The sequence below is a fragment of the Pelophylax lessonae genome (assembly GCF_965119305.1).
Source record: "Pelophylax lessonae genome assembly, chromosome: 2".
NCBI classification, from domain to species: Eukaryota; Metazoa; Chordata; class Amphibia; order Anura; family Ranidae; genus Pelophylax; species Pelophylax lessonae.
The window spans coordinates 739,594,860-739,610,275 of record NC_138769.1 but is presented as its reverse complement, the minus strand read 5'-3'; positions in this window follow the sequence as shown (position 1 = coordinate 739,610,275).

The following is a 15,416-nucleotide window of genomic DNA, read 5'->3' as shown; positions in this document are numbered from 1 at the left end:
GCCCTGATTTCTATCATTGGCGGACCAGGACATCTATGTAGATTGTTTTGCATGTGGCCAGATATGTATATAAGTTACATAGGTGTCCCAGTCCGCCGATGATGGCAAATCAGCCTGCTGGAGGAGATGTCGAGGTGGTCTGCCCCCAAGCTGACATCACTTTCACCCTGTACCCACTGGGTCCCCGAAACTTCTCATCACTTTCACCCTATACCCACGGGGTCCCTGATTTGCTCTCATCGGCGGACCAGGACACCTATGTAGATTATTTTGCATGTGGCCAGATATGTACCGTGAGTTCCAACATTTTTTAAACTCCCCACTAGATGGCACTTTTTCCTTTCTATACACACACACACACAGAAGCAGTGGGGGAAATCACATGCGATTCAGGCAGGAATTGCACTGCATTCCTGTTTAAATTGCATTCGATTCTTTGCAGTTCAATTTGCGCACATTCATTTTGTATTGACGCAAATTGCAGTGCAAAGTATCGGTTTCAGTATCGGCAGCATGTGGACGAGTACCGATACTGGTATCGACACTATTACTAATATTGGTGTATCAATAGTCTTGAGCTCCATCTAGTGGCCATAATGTGGTATTTTTTGTGATTGGAGTATTTCAGGAAAATACTGCATTATGGCCACTAGATGGAACGGACGATCTTAGGAAATCCAGGGATTGTGTGAATTCTGAGGCGTTTGCACAGCAGAATTTTTATGCATAGACCCCAAAGTCAACTTCCACTGTGTTTTTTTTATGAAGTGCTACACACCGATGGCATGTTGCCGTATATGTTTATGGAACCCCTTGCAGTTACCGGCCTGTTCTTTGGTGGTCTGAAGACCTTGCTATCTCTGGGATGCTGGGCGATCTGTGCGATCAGTGATGCCCGCGGTGCTCGGCACTGGTTTCTGGTGCTCAGTAAAAGGGAAGTTGAGGTTTGACACTCATCCTTCATTTATAAGAGATGGACTCTTTCTACTATGCTGTAATCTGCCCGCTGTATTCTCACTAACCCGGTTATGAGTTGTGTGCTCGTTTTTGTCAATAAAATGTTGTTAAGGTGAAATGTTTGCGTTGTGTCTTTTGTGTCATGTTGAAAATATTGAATTACATGCGTCCTAAGGCAGTGGTTCCCAAGCAACAGGCCATGGCCTGGTACTGGACTGTGGCTTGGCCTGGCACCAGGCTATGGTCTTCCTCCTCCTCCTTGCTGTAAACTTCAACCAGGATGGTCGCAGTCCAGTAAGCAATACCTGACCTACATTCATCTACCCTGGCCTACACACGCCTACCCTGACCTTCATACGCCTACCCTGACCTACATACGCCTACCCTGACCTTCACCCGCCTACCCCGACCTGCACACACCTACTCTGACCTACACTCCTCTTCTCTGACCTATCATCCGCCCACCCTGACCTACACGCCTCTACCTTAATCTACACGCCTCTACCCTGGTCTACGTGCGCCAACCCTGACGTGCAGGCACCTTCCTTGACCGACACACCTCTTCTCTGATCTACACCCGCCCACCCTGGCCTACACGCCTCGACCCTTGCCTACACCAGTCTACCCTGACCTACACGCCTCTACCCTGGCCTACACGCCCATACCCTGACGAACAGGCCTCTACCCTGACGTACACGCACCTACCCTGACCTACACGCACCTACCCTGACCTACACGCGCCTCTACTCTGACCTACACTCACCTACCCTGACCTGCACTCAGCTGCCTACACTCACCTACCCTGTCCTACACACTTACACTGACCGCCACACATGTTAGCACAGTGATCTGCAGCTTTTTTTTTTTCTTTTTTAGGTCATATTCACGTTTCTACATTGTGGTGTCACCAAACGAAGGCAACGCAGCTGTGTTTTAGCGCACCACAACGCATGGCAACACACGGTAGGTGTGTTGTGTTACGAAATAAAAAGGTTGTATAATTCTAGGCAGCCCAATGGAGGCAAAACCCCTGGGGACCTGTCACGGAAATCAGCGCAGGTCTACACTCCCCTATTCCTTATTCTCAACAACTAAAGTGCTACTGCAATCAAATATTCATAATTTTAAAAAAATATCTGATCAATAATAGACAAATGTGTCTATAAAGAGAATTTATTATCATGTACACTGAACAAAATTATAAACGCAACACTTTGGTTTTTGCCCCCATTTTTCATGAGCTGAACTCAAAGATCTCAGACTTTTTCTATGTACACAAAAGGCCGATTTCTCTCAAATATTGTTCACAAATCTGTGTAAATCTGTGTTAGTGATCACTTCTCCTTTGCCGAGATAATCCATCCACCTCACAGGTGTGGCATATCAAGATGCTGATTGGACGGCATGATTATTGCACAGGTGTGCCTTAGGCTGCCCACAATAAAAGGCCACTCTAAAATGTGCAGTTTTATCACACAGCACAATGCCACAGATGGCGCAGGTTTTGAGGGAGGGTGCAATTGGCATGCTGACTGCAGGAATGTCCACCAGAGCTGTTGCCCCGTGAATTGAATGTTCATTTCTCTACCATAAGCCGTCTCCAAAGGCGTTTCAGAGAATTTGGCAGTACATCCAACCGGCCTCACAACCGCAGACCACGTGTAACCACACCAGCCCAGAACCTCCACATCCAGCATCTTCACCTCCAAGATGGTCTGAGGCCAGCCCCCCGGACAGCTGCTGCAACAATCGGTTTGTATACAAAAGAATTTCTGCACAAACAGTCAGAAACTGTCTCAGGGAAGCTCATCTGCATGCTCGCCATCCTCATCTCCACCTGACTGCAGTTCATCGTCGTAACCAACTTGAGTGGGCAAATGCTCACATTGGATGGCACTTTGAAGAGGTGTTCTCTTCACGGATGAATCCCGGTTTTCACTGTACAGGGCAGATGGCAGACAGAGTGTATGGCGTGTTGTGGGTGAGCGGTTTGCTGATGTCAATGTTGTGGATGGAGTGGCCCATGGTGGCGGTGGGGTTATGGTATGGGCAGGCGTACGTTGTGGATGGAGTGGCCCATGGTGGCGGTGGGGTTATGGTATGGGCAGGCGTATGTTGTGGATAGAGTGTGTCGTTTTATAATTTTGTTCAGTGTACATATAGCAAGCAATTCATAATAGTGAAAAGAAATTTAACTAAATTTAGTATGTAAAATTCAAAAATAATGTCCTTATTTTCTTAAAAGTCCCAAAAAGAATCCGACGTGCATAGGTTCTGTGCAGCAACCTTCTGTGAATAAATATGTGCCGAACACCCTGTGTGCTCCTTCCACCAATCACCCCAAACTGACTGCCGCTCCGTGAGGACTTTAAATGACGAAACTAGTCGGGGAGCGGGGGTAGGACGTTGGACACCACTGCGCATGTCCGACTCGAACTCGGAGCGTTGTAGAGACAGCCGGAGGTGAGGAGTACAACATAATACATAGAAACATAGAATGTGTCGGTAGATAAGAACCATTTGGCCCATCTAGTCTGCCCAATATATCTGAATCCTATGAATAGTCCCTGGCCCTATCTTATATGAAGGATAGCCTTATGCCTATCCCATGCATGCTTAAACTCCTTCACTGTATTTGCAGCTACCACTTCTGCAGGAAGGTTATTCCATGCATCCACTACTCTCTCAGTAAAGTAATACTTCCTCATTACTTTTAAACCTTTGCCCCTCTAATTTAAAACTGTGTCCTCTTGTGGTAGTTTTTCTTCTTTTAAATATGCTCTCCTCCGTTACCGAGTTGATTCCCTTTATGTATTTAAAGGTTTCTATCATATCCCCTCTGTCTCTTCTTTCTTCCAAGCTATACATGTTAAGGTCCTTTAACCTTTCCTGGTAAGTTTTTTCCTGTAATCCATGTACTAGTTTAGTAGCTCTTCTCTGAACTCTCTCTAGAGTATCTATATCCTTCTGGAGATATGGCCTCCAGTACTGCGCACAATACTCCAAGTGAGGTCTCACCAGTGTTCTGTACAGCGGCATAAGCACTTCTCTCTTTCTACTGCTTATACCTCTCCCTATACATCCAAGCATTCTGCTGGCATTTCGTGCTGCTCTATTACATTGTCTTCCCACCTTTAAGTCTTCTGAAATAATTACTCCTAAATCCCTTTCCTCAGATACTGAGGTCAGGACTGTGTCAAATATTCTATATTCTGCCCTTGGGTTTTTACGCCCCAGGTGCATTATCTTGCACTTATCCACATTAAATTTCAGTTGCCAGAGTTCTGACCATTCTTCTAGTTTTCCTAAATCCTTTTCCATTTGGCGTTTCCCTCCAGGAACATCAACCCTGTTACATATCTTTGTGTCATCAGCAAAAAGACAAACCTTACCATCGAGGCCTTTTGCAATATCACTTATGAAGATATTAAACAAAATTGGTCCCAGTACAGATCCCTGAGGTACCCCACTGGTAACATGATCACCTGTGCGATTTTTATTTTTTGCACTATAAACAAAAAAAGAGCGACAATTTTGCAAAAATAACAATATTTTTCACATTTTCTTATATGAAATTCTCAAAAAAAAAAAGGAAAAATCAAGATTTTTTAACATTTTCGGCCAATTTATTTTCTGCTACATATTTTTGGTAAAAAAAATCGCAATAAGCATATTTTGTTTGGTTTGCGCAAAAGTTACTGCGTCTACTAACTACGGGAAAGATTTATGTCATTTATATTGTTTCTTTTTTTTAACTAGTAATGGTGATCTGCCATTTTTCTTTTTTGCGGGACTGCGACATTGCGACGGACAGATCGGACCCCTAACTGACATTTTTGACACTTGGGGGTATCAGTGACATTACTACAGTAAGCAGTGCTAAAAATATGCACTGTTACTGTAAAAAATTCACACTGGCAGGGAAGGGGTTAACAGTATGGGTGATCAAGGGGTTAAATGTGAGCCTAGGGGAGTGATTCTAACTGGGGGGGGGGACGTGGCTTCTGAAATGACCATAGAGACATGTGATCCTATATTGAATGGCTATGCGAATGGCTATGATCATTTCAGGGAGAAGGATGGTCTGCTGTCTTTCTCTTTTAGCTGCAGGAGATCGCAAGTGGCTGGCGGCCATCGGAGCTGCAGGTCACGCGCACTGGCTCCCCAGGTGACGAGCGGGGGCAGGAGCACGCTCCCAGTGGCGTGCGCTTGCCCCCTAGAGTCTCCTGAGCGAGCAACGTAGTACTACGTCGCTTTGCCCAGGAGCGGCTGCCTGCCGCAGTAAAACTGCAGTGGGCGGAGCTGCAGTGGTAAAGAACAAGCTATTCACTGTGCACTAATTGGTCAAAGCTTTGCCCAATCAGGGCTTAGGATGCACTGTGCAGCATGCAGTGCGTTGCAGGGCGTTCAGTGGGATGAACACCCACTTAACGCCCTGCAAATTCGGTTGTTCGCCGAACGGGTGAACAGAAGATCTTCGAACCAAACTTTTGCTCGGCCCGGACTCACCCAACTTTAGTTAGGTAATAATCTGTAGTCTCAACGTGAAGATAGATTTATACACTTCCATGTGGTATAGTTTTCATTGTTCTACTTTGTCGAAAAGTTACGAGGCATCGTGATCATCAGAACCCTCCCTCCCTTGTAGGCAAATATACTCGCCTGTGTTTAAATCTTTATTGTGAAATATCTTGAAAAATTTAGCCAACCACAACCTTTACAACCTGTTTTCTAATTCATCTAATCGAAATATGTAAGAATTAGCACATTTTATTCAGAAGGTCGATCATTTCCCAAAATGTGTAGACCAGTTTTATTAGTTCTGGCTGCACTAACCTCTATCCACCGCTAGATGGCAGTATGGGCACAGCAAATAGAAGCAGTGGTTAGTGGACTGTATGGAATGGTTACTTCTCACCCTGACTATTGAATGTTGATACATAACAAATCCAGCTGCCAATATTCTTCCATCATCTTTCATAAAAAGTCTAAATGTCTTAATAAATACAATAGTGTACATGTCTATGAAACCAGAGTGCATGCGACCCTCAGATAGAGAAATCACAAAGACCGCTTGTAGACTCCACAGATCAGCAACCCCTGGGTCTCCTCGCAGCAGCATACAGCCAACTCCAGGCAATAACCATGTACAGTATCTCACAGAAGTAAGTACACCCCTCATATTTTTGTAAATATTTTATTCTATCTTTTCATGTGACAACACTGAAGAAATGACACTTTGCTACAATGTAAAGTAGTGAGTGTACAGCTTGTATAACAGTGTAAATTTGATGTCCCCTCAAAATAACTCAACACACAGCCATTAATGTCTAAACCGCTGGCAACAAAAGTCAGTACACCCCTGACAATGTCCAAATTGGGCCCAAAGTGTCAATATTTTGTGTGGCTGCCATTATTTTCCAGCACTGCCTTAACCCTCTTGGGCATGGAGTTCACCAGAGCTTCACAGGTTGGCACTGGAGTCCTCTTCCACTCCTCCATGATGACATCACAGAGCTGGTGAATGTTAGAGACCTTGCGCTCCTCCACCTTCCGTTTGAGGATGCCCCACAGACGCTCAATAGGGTTTAGGTCTGGAGACATGCTTGGCCAATTTGCTGTTCCCTCAAAATAACTCAACACACAGCCATTATTGTCTAAACCGCTGGCAAAAAAAGTGAGTACACCCCTAACTGGAAAATTCCAAATTGAGCCTAATTAGCCATTTTCCCTCCCCGGTGTCATGTGACTCTTTAGTGTTACAAGGTCTCAGGTGTGAATGGGGAGCAGGTGAGGTAAATTTGGTGTTATCGCTCTCACTCTCTCATACTGGTCACTGGAAGTTCAACATGGCACCTCATGGCAAAGAACTCTCTGAGGATCTGAAAAAAGAATTGTTGCTCTACATAAAGATGGCCTAGGCTATAAGAAGATTGCCAAGACCCTGAAACTGAGCTGCAGCACGGTGGCCAAGATCATATAGGGGTTTAACAGGACAGGTTCCACTCAGAACAGGCCTCGCCATGGTCCACCAAAGAAGTTGAGTGCACGTGATCAGCATCATATCCAGAGGTTGTCTTTGGGAAATAGACGTATGATTGCTGCAGAGGTTGAAGGGGTGGGGGGTCAGCCTGTCAGTGCTCAGATCATACACCACACACTTCATCAAAGATGATGCACAAGAAAGCCCGCAAACAGTTTGCTGAAGTCAAGCAGACTAAGGACCCTGTTCCCCCTCTCTGTCCTCCAAGGCAGCCAATCAAACACAGATCAGTTTGATTGGATGCTTGCCTGCCCAAATCTGACCAGGTAAACAAAGAACCAAAACTGGAAGTGACATAATAAATGTGTACAGACCGGGAACATGGCACAGGGATGGTGGGAACCCCTCATTATGGACACAGCACGTGCATGGACCCTGGAACTCAGCACAGAGATATTGGGAACCCCTCATAATGGGCACAGCAGGTGTACAGACCCGAGAACTCAGCACAGGGATGGTGGGAACCCCTCATAATGGGAGCAGCAGGTGTACAGACCCGAGAACTCAGCACAGGGATGGTGGGAACTCCTCATAATGGGCAAAGCAGGTGTACAGACCCGGGAACTCAGCAGAGGGATGGTGGGAACCCCTCATAATGGGCGCAGCAGGTGTACAGACCGGGGAACTCAGCATAGGGATGGAGGGAATCCCTCATAATGGGTACAGCAGGTGTACAGACTGGGGAACTCAGCACAGAGATGGTGGGAATCCCTCATAATGGGCACAGCAGGTGTACAGACCCGATACCTCAACACAGGGATGGTGGGAACCCCTCATAATGGGCACAGCGGGTGTACAGACCCAGGAACTCAGCACAGGGATGGTGGGAACCCCTCATAATGGACACAGCAGGTGTACAGGCCCAGGAACTCAGCACAGGGATGGTTGGAACCCCTCATAATAAAAACAGTAGGTGTAAAGGCCCGTTAACTCAGCACAGGGATGGTGGGAACCCCTCATAATGGTCACAGCTGGTGTACAGACCCAAGAACTCAGCACAGGGATGGTGAGAACCCCTCATAATGGGTACAGCAGGTGTATGGACCCGGGAACTCAGCACGGGGATGGTGGGAAACTGCCATTCCACTCCTTGACAGTGAGGTGTGAGGTTGCTGGTTCTTTTGCTCGTTTGTTTCCAGAAGGCAGGGGCTAGAGTTGCTTTTCTGTTCCAGGAGGGATGCTGGATCCTGGGGAGGACCCGGCGGGGGCCCCCTGGATAGGCCTGAGACTAGGCCCCAGTCTGTGGAAGACATTGGGCCTAACCCAAGGAGAGATGAATCCCTGTCTGCCTTTAGACAGAGGATTGTGGACAAGCTAATGCATATTGAGAAAGAGTAGGAGAATTTGACAGCTTTGAAAGCTGAATTTAAAAAATAAAAAGCTGCTTTGTGCCAAACTCTATAGCAATAAGAGACCGGCTCTAAGGCCTGAGTTGAAGGACTTGGAGCAAGTTTTGAGGAAGCAGAAAGAGCTGGTGAGCTCTCTGAAGGAAAGCAGCGGAACATTTAAGGAAAAAATATAGGAACGAGGAACATTTCAGCCGAATGAGGAGAGGAGCCGTTTCCAGCATGGAGAGTGACCCAGTCAGTGAGGAGATGCAGGCACCGACAGAGTCAGCAGAGAGTGAGAAAGTGGGCCCGGAGGATGAGCCCAGCTCTTCCAACACCTCAGACATCTGCTGAGCCTCCAATGATGGAGGTCTCTGTCTCCCTCCCTCTACAGCAGCAATGTGGAACATCTGAGCAGGAGGTTGAGGGGGGTACTGCTGGCATGCTGGAGTTCATCACTGAGCTGGAATCCCCTCTGGATGGAAGAAAGTTTAATTTCTCTGCGGATTCCTCAGATGACGATGAGGAGATGGATACCGTTCCTCGCCCTTTGAAAGAGAGACCAGTGGAGAGAGGAAGATTCACCATAAAATCTGCAACAACCAGGAGGAAGCTTGATCCCACCATCAGCCATGACACAGCAAAAGTAACAACACAGCAAGCAGGTACAGTGTGTGTGCAAGGTGGTGATGTGAACTTTAATAGTGACAATATGCTTGCTGAGAGTTGTAGTGCTATGGGCTGTCAGCACAGACCCATAGACCATGTACAGCATGCAGTGTAATCTGATGCACTTGCTGAAAAAACTTTGAATGCAATTGGAGGGAAAGCTAGAAATAACTGTGATCTTCTGGTTGAAGAGTGTGCAGAGAGGAGTGCCACAGACATTGCAGAGGCTTTTCCTGGCCCAGATAAAGCTGCTGTCCCTGAGAATGGTGGAGGAGATGCTGGGAGCAGTAGAGCTACAACTTTATTGGAGCCTGCTGTAGACAAGACTGATTGAACCCAGGAAAGAAGCTGAGTGCTCAGGGCAGGGGGAGGGGGTGGGTCTTGTCTCTGCTGCTGCAAAGACTGCAAAGGTTGTTTCAGGCTCCTTATTAGCAGGTGTGGCTGTGTCTAAAGACAATGCTGTAATTGCTGGTGGTGTGTCTGGGAGGAAAACCTATGCTGGTGCTGCTGCTGGATCTGGGAAGGGGGAGCAAGCAGGGAAAGAGCATGGAAATGTTTTATCTTCCTCATTATTTAAAAGGATGAATGTTGTGCAGCTTCGATGGGAGGGTGAGGGTATTCCTCCACATAGGAGAGCTGTGGTGGATAGGATTTTGCAGATGGGGTTTAGACCCGCAGATGTCTTCGCCCTGATCAGTCCGACCGGCACCTATGAGTATGATTTATCCTTTATCCGTCCGGATTCTTTGGACATATTTTGGGAAAAGTATGAACATGTGTGTAGGAGCCTGCGGTACTGGAAAGGGCTCATCCCCAAGGTTGTATCGCGCTAGCCACTCATTAAAATGGTGACAACTGTTCGCAATGAATCTATACTACAAGGGGATTTATCTGTATGGCTGAGGAGATATGGAGACATTCTGAGCCCCTACAGAAAATTGTGGATGATCGGGGAATATGGACGGTGGGATGGTCTGTGCAGCTAAAACTTAGAGTCATTGACAATGTCATCCAGCATCTGCCATCCTCAGCTTTCCTGGGGAGGGACAGGCTGACCATCTTTTATCCAGGCCAGCCAAAGCTGTGTAATAAGTGTGGGGATAAAGGGCACTTTGCATCCTCCTGTCCAGTAATGAAGTGGTCTCTGTGTCAGGATTTAGGGCATTTGGCAAAGGATTGCAACATTATAAGGTGCAACTTGTGCAATGCGGTGGGGCATCCTTATAGTCAGTGTCCTGAGGCAAGGCACAACCAGCCTGAGCGAGGGAGTTCTTCCGTCTAGACATGGAGGATGCTCAGAGCTCAGCAGCTAGGGTGCCTGTGATTTCCTCTGAGTCTGTACCAATGCCCAGTGTGCCTGTGTCTTCCCAGTCTGTGCGTTTGCCTGTGTCATCCCAGTCTGTGGTGCCCCAGTCTGTGCGTTTGCCTAGTGTGCCTGTGTCTTCGAAAGTCTGTGGTGCCCCAGTCTGTGCCAATGCCCAGTGTGTCAGTGTCTTCCATGTCTGTGGCGCCCCAGTCTGTGCATTTGCCTAGTGTGCCTGTGTCTTCCCAGTCTGTGGTGCTCCAATCTGTGCCTTTGCCTAGTGTGTCAGTGTCCTCCCAGTCTGTATCTAAAGTATCAGTTACCGAGAATGTGTCCAATCCTTCTGTGTCTATGTCCTCCAAAATTGCAGAGGCGACAAGAGGGGCTGATGTAGGGGCATCAAGTGCAGTGCCAGTCCCTCCCCCCCCCCCTCGACATTGCAGGGCTTCTATTAGGGACTATGGGGTGCAGAGGAGTGGGGAGAATGGTGAAGAGGCTGGCCTGGTGGCAGATAAGGTAAGGGAGAGTGGGGGTGAAGGGGAGGGTAAGAGTGGGGAAACTTTTATTTTCAGTTTGTCCAAGGATGATGTGGAATGGTTGGAGGAGAAAAGGAAGAAGGGCAAAAGCAGGAAAAAAAGGTGTTCAGTTACCCAAAGTCCTAAGGTTTTGCCTTTGACAAATAAGTTTGGGGTCCTGTCAGATGGTGACGATGAATGGGACTCATTGAGTACAGCATCATCTATAGATGATGAGTCCCAGGGTGCACTGAAGCGCACTGGTTCTCCAGGGAGAGAGAGTAGTCAGGCTAAGAAACGGCTGCCTCAATTATCCTAATAGCAGTTCCCACTCAGTTAAAAGTGGCAACCATTAATGTTGCCAGCTTAAATTAACTGAGTGCTCATCATATGGCCCTATTTTTGCTCAGCGAGTTTGATGCTGACATTTTGTTTTTGCAAGAGACCCATCTGAGTAGTCTGGCTGATATACATCTGGCAAAGAAAGAGTGGAGGCATGGTCTCTCCTTTTGGTCTCTTGCGGCCGAGCCTTACAGCGGGGTTGCGGTCCTTTTTTCCAGTATGGTAACGTGCTGACGAGTAATTGAGGTAGAGATTGGGAGATGCATGATTTTGGATGTTTCTGTAGGGGGGCACGACCTGCACCCGATTAACATCTATGGTCCCCAGACCAAATGGGACAGGAAATGCCTCTTTACAAAGATTAAGCCTTTTCTTTTTACGGCTCAGCAGGTTATCTTTGGAGGTGACTTCAACACCATTACTAGGTCTAAAGACAGGAGAGGTTTCAGAGATAAGCTGGACTATGACAGCCTTTTCCTGAATACAATGTTTAGGGAAGCAAGAGCTGCCCAGACAGCACAGGGTTCACTTTTCAGCGAGGTAATAGTCAGAGTAGGATAGATAGGTTTTTTTAAAGGGGGACTTTTTCGGCACCTGTGTGTCGGACAGTGGAGTTTTCCGATCACTGTATTCTATCTGTGACTCCGAATGCTTCAGGCATGCCACCTAGGGGGAGGGGAATCTGGAGATTGAATTCAGCCCTCCTGGATGACAAGGAAGTAGGACAATCCTTTGAGGAATTTTTTCAGGCACAGGTAACTATCCTAGACTTTTGAAACAGTAAGTCAGAATGGTGAGAGCTTATAAAACAGCGGACTGTTAGGCTTTTCAAGGCCATAGGGAGAAAGAGACAGCAAGATAAGTATATCACCTACCAGCGTTTGCGGAGGAAACTTGACCACCTTGTTTCGAATGGAGGAGATTCTGGGGCGTTCTCTGAGGTGAAGCTCCTCCTGAGGAGACATCAATATGACCGGCACGCCTATTTGGTTTAGGAAAGGGACTATGGGAAATAGCCTTCGCCTGACCCTTAACAGAATTGTAAACAGAGCTTAGCAGTTAGGACGGTCAATGGGCTGAAGGACAGAACGGGCTCTCTGACGAAGTCTAGGTCAGGAATCCTGGAGGTCGTCAGGTCATACTATGCTGATCTCCTGGGAGGAAAGAACCTTGATCGGGCAAGTAGGATGGGTTTTTTGAAACCTACACCAGGTTTCGAAAATATTGTTCCCTTGATGAATTTGACAGATGAAATCACTGCAGATAAGGTGATCCAGGCAATTGATAAACTACCCATCAGGAAAACGCCAGGGCCAGATGGTTTTACAGCCGAATTTTATAAATGTTTTAAGACGATCCTGGCTTCACACCTTGCAGAGGTTTTTAATAGCTGTTTGCATGAGGGTTCTCTCCCTCCTTCCATGAGGCAATCTGCAGTGATTCTTCTGTCAAAGGGCAAAGATTCTTCGATGATTGGGAATTGGCGCCCCATTTTTGGCAAAGATTTTTTTCTGGCGATTATCATCAGTAGCAGGCGGTTTGTTATCCCATCACCAGCACTGCTCAATCCAGGGTAGAAGCACTTTCTCAGCTGTTTTAGCTGTCCGGGAGGCCTTGGAGCGTTGTAGGGCTGCTGGTTGGGGTAAATATCTGCTGACATTTGATCAGGCTAAGGCCTTTGATAGGGTTAATCATGAGTACCTATGGTTCCTTCTTGGCAAGTATGGCCTGGAGGGGGTTTCATTGATTGGCTCAAGATTTTGTACAAAGGGGCTGAAAGCTTTCCTCTGGTTAATGGCTGGGTTGGGCAGCCCTTTTTGGTTGGCTCAGGTGTGCATCAGGGGTGTCCTTTGGGTCCTCTGCTATATGCGTTTCAATCGACCCCTTCATTAGAAGGCTAGAGAGTGGGCCTTTGTGTGTGGTACCTTTAGGCATCGCTGATGAGCATCCTTTGAAGGTTGTGGCTTATGCTGATGACGTTTCTGTTTTTGTCTCTGGGACTGTGGAAGTGCAGGAGGTGGTCTCAGTGATAAGGCAGTATGCGGAAGCATCAGGTTCAAAGGTCAACCAGGACAAGTGTGAAGCTTTCTGGATGGGCGTGGAAGGTGAGATCTTTGTTCTCCCGGATGACTTCCCAGAGCCCCATGAAAAATTAGAGTTCTAGGCATTGAATTTGCCCCAGGTGACTATGGTCATGCAATTGTGTGAACAGGCTGAAGAATGCCGATGCCAAGTGGCGAGCTGGAAAGGCTGGCAGTTTTCCTTAAGGGAAAAGGTTGATCTGATCAAAGGTTACCTGATTCCAATTTTTCTGTATGTCAGTTTTGTCAGTGTCTCTCTATACCAGGATCTATAGTTCTTTCTTCCAGCTTTTATGGGGGAACAGAATAAACCTTGTCAAAAGGACTGTGACTTATCTTCCTAGGCGGGAGGGTGGTCTAGGAATGACCAACCCTGTAGTCTTTTTCTCTCTGATGTTTGTAAAGTACAACCTGGGTAACTGGGTGGGTAGGTATTTTCCAGTCCTGGTTTAGGCCCTTTCTGCGAAACTGGGAAAATGGCGAGCCAGTGAAAAGCATGATAAGCTCCCGGATTATGTTGCCCCATGTTTGAAAATACATTGGCAGTGGCAAGTAGCGGCAGGAGAGGTCAGATCTCTTCCAAGGAAACTTCTTGAGAAGTGGATCATGAGCTCTGTTTTTTGCGAACTAATGGCCTTAAGGGATTGCCCAAGCCTGGTTTTGAGAGATCAGGGCTGCCCGAGAGTAGAGTGTGGAGGAGTGGTGGAGTCCATGGATCATTTTTTGCTTCAGTGCCCTTTTAATATAGAGGTGTATAAGAGGGTAATGAGGGCTCTGAGTGTACCCTTCCTTCCCCATATGAGTTATGCAGAGTGGGTGTATGGGGCATTCCAGACTCGCCGGGATTATGATTTGGAAACACTTTTTTTTAGTTAGTCTAGTAGTCCATTATTTCACGTGGAGTGCACGGTGCCAGGTATCCTTACGGAATAAAGTCCTCCCTGTCGAGGTGGTGGTGCAGGACATTCTGGGTGAGGTTGGGAAAATTCAGGGTCTTGAGAAAGACAGGTGGCAGCAGGAGGCCTGGATAAAAGCATGGAGGAATATCAGGACTCTGAAGCTGCTGCCTGTTGATCTCGGGGTGTGCGACTTTTCTTTCTGTCCTTGCTTCACTCCCCTAGATTTTCAGATAAAATATATTTTTCATAAAAGGTTTCATGCATGGTGACGGTGATGTTCCTTAGTCTGGCTCTCTTGTAGGGCTTATGCTGTGCGCAATTTGGTTTATTTTTTATGTTCTTGTTTTTTTTTTTTTTTTTGGTTTTGTATAGTTATATTCAATTATTTTGTAAATATGTTTATTTATTAATTCATTTATTATGGTTTTATTGTATATAAGTTGTTGTTTGTAAGATTTTTCAATAAACAAAATTAACCCCTCATAATGAGCACAGCAGGTGTACAGACCCAGGAACTCAGCACAGGGATGGTGGGAACCCCTCAGAATGAATACTGCAGGTGTACAGGCCCGGAAACTCAGCACAGGGACGGTGGGAACCCCTCATAATGGGCACAGCAGGTGTACAGACCCGGGAACTAAGCACAGGGATGGTGGGAACCCCTCATAATGGGCGCAGCAGGTGTACAGACCTAGAAACTCAGTTCAAGGATTGTGAGAACAGCAGGTATATACAGTATCTCACAAAAGTAAGTACACTCCTCACATTTTTGTAAATATTTTATTCTATCTTTTCATGTGACAACACTGAAGAAATGACACTTTGCTACAATGTAAAGTAGTGAGTGTACAGCTTGTATAACAGTGTAAATTTGCTGTCCCCTCAAAATAACTCAGCACACAGCCATTCATGTCTAAACCGCTGGCAACAAAAGTGAGTACACCCCTAAGTAAAAATGTCCAAATTGGGCCCCATTAGCCATTTTCCCTCCCCAGTGTCATGTGACTCGTTAGTGTTACAAGGTCTCAGGTATGAATGGGGAGCAGGTGTGTTAAATTTGGTGTTATCGCTCTCACTCTCTCATACTGGTCACTGGAAGTTCAACATGGCATCTCATGGCAAAGAACTCTCTGAGGATCTGAAAAAAAGAATTGTCGCTCTACATAAAGATAGCCTAGGCTATAAGAATATTGCCAAGACCCTGAAACTGAGCTGCAGCATGGTGGCCAAGAGTATACAGCTATTTAACAGGACAGGTTCCACTCAGAACAGGCCTCGC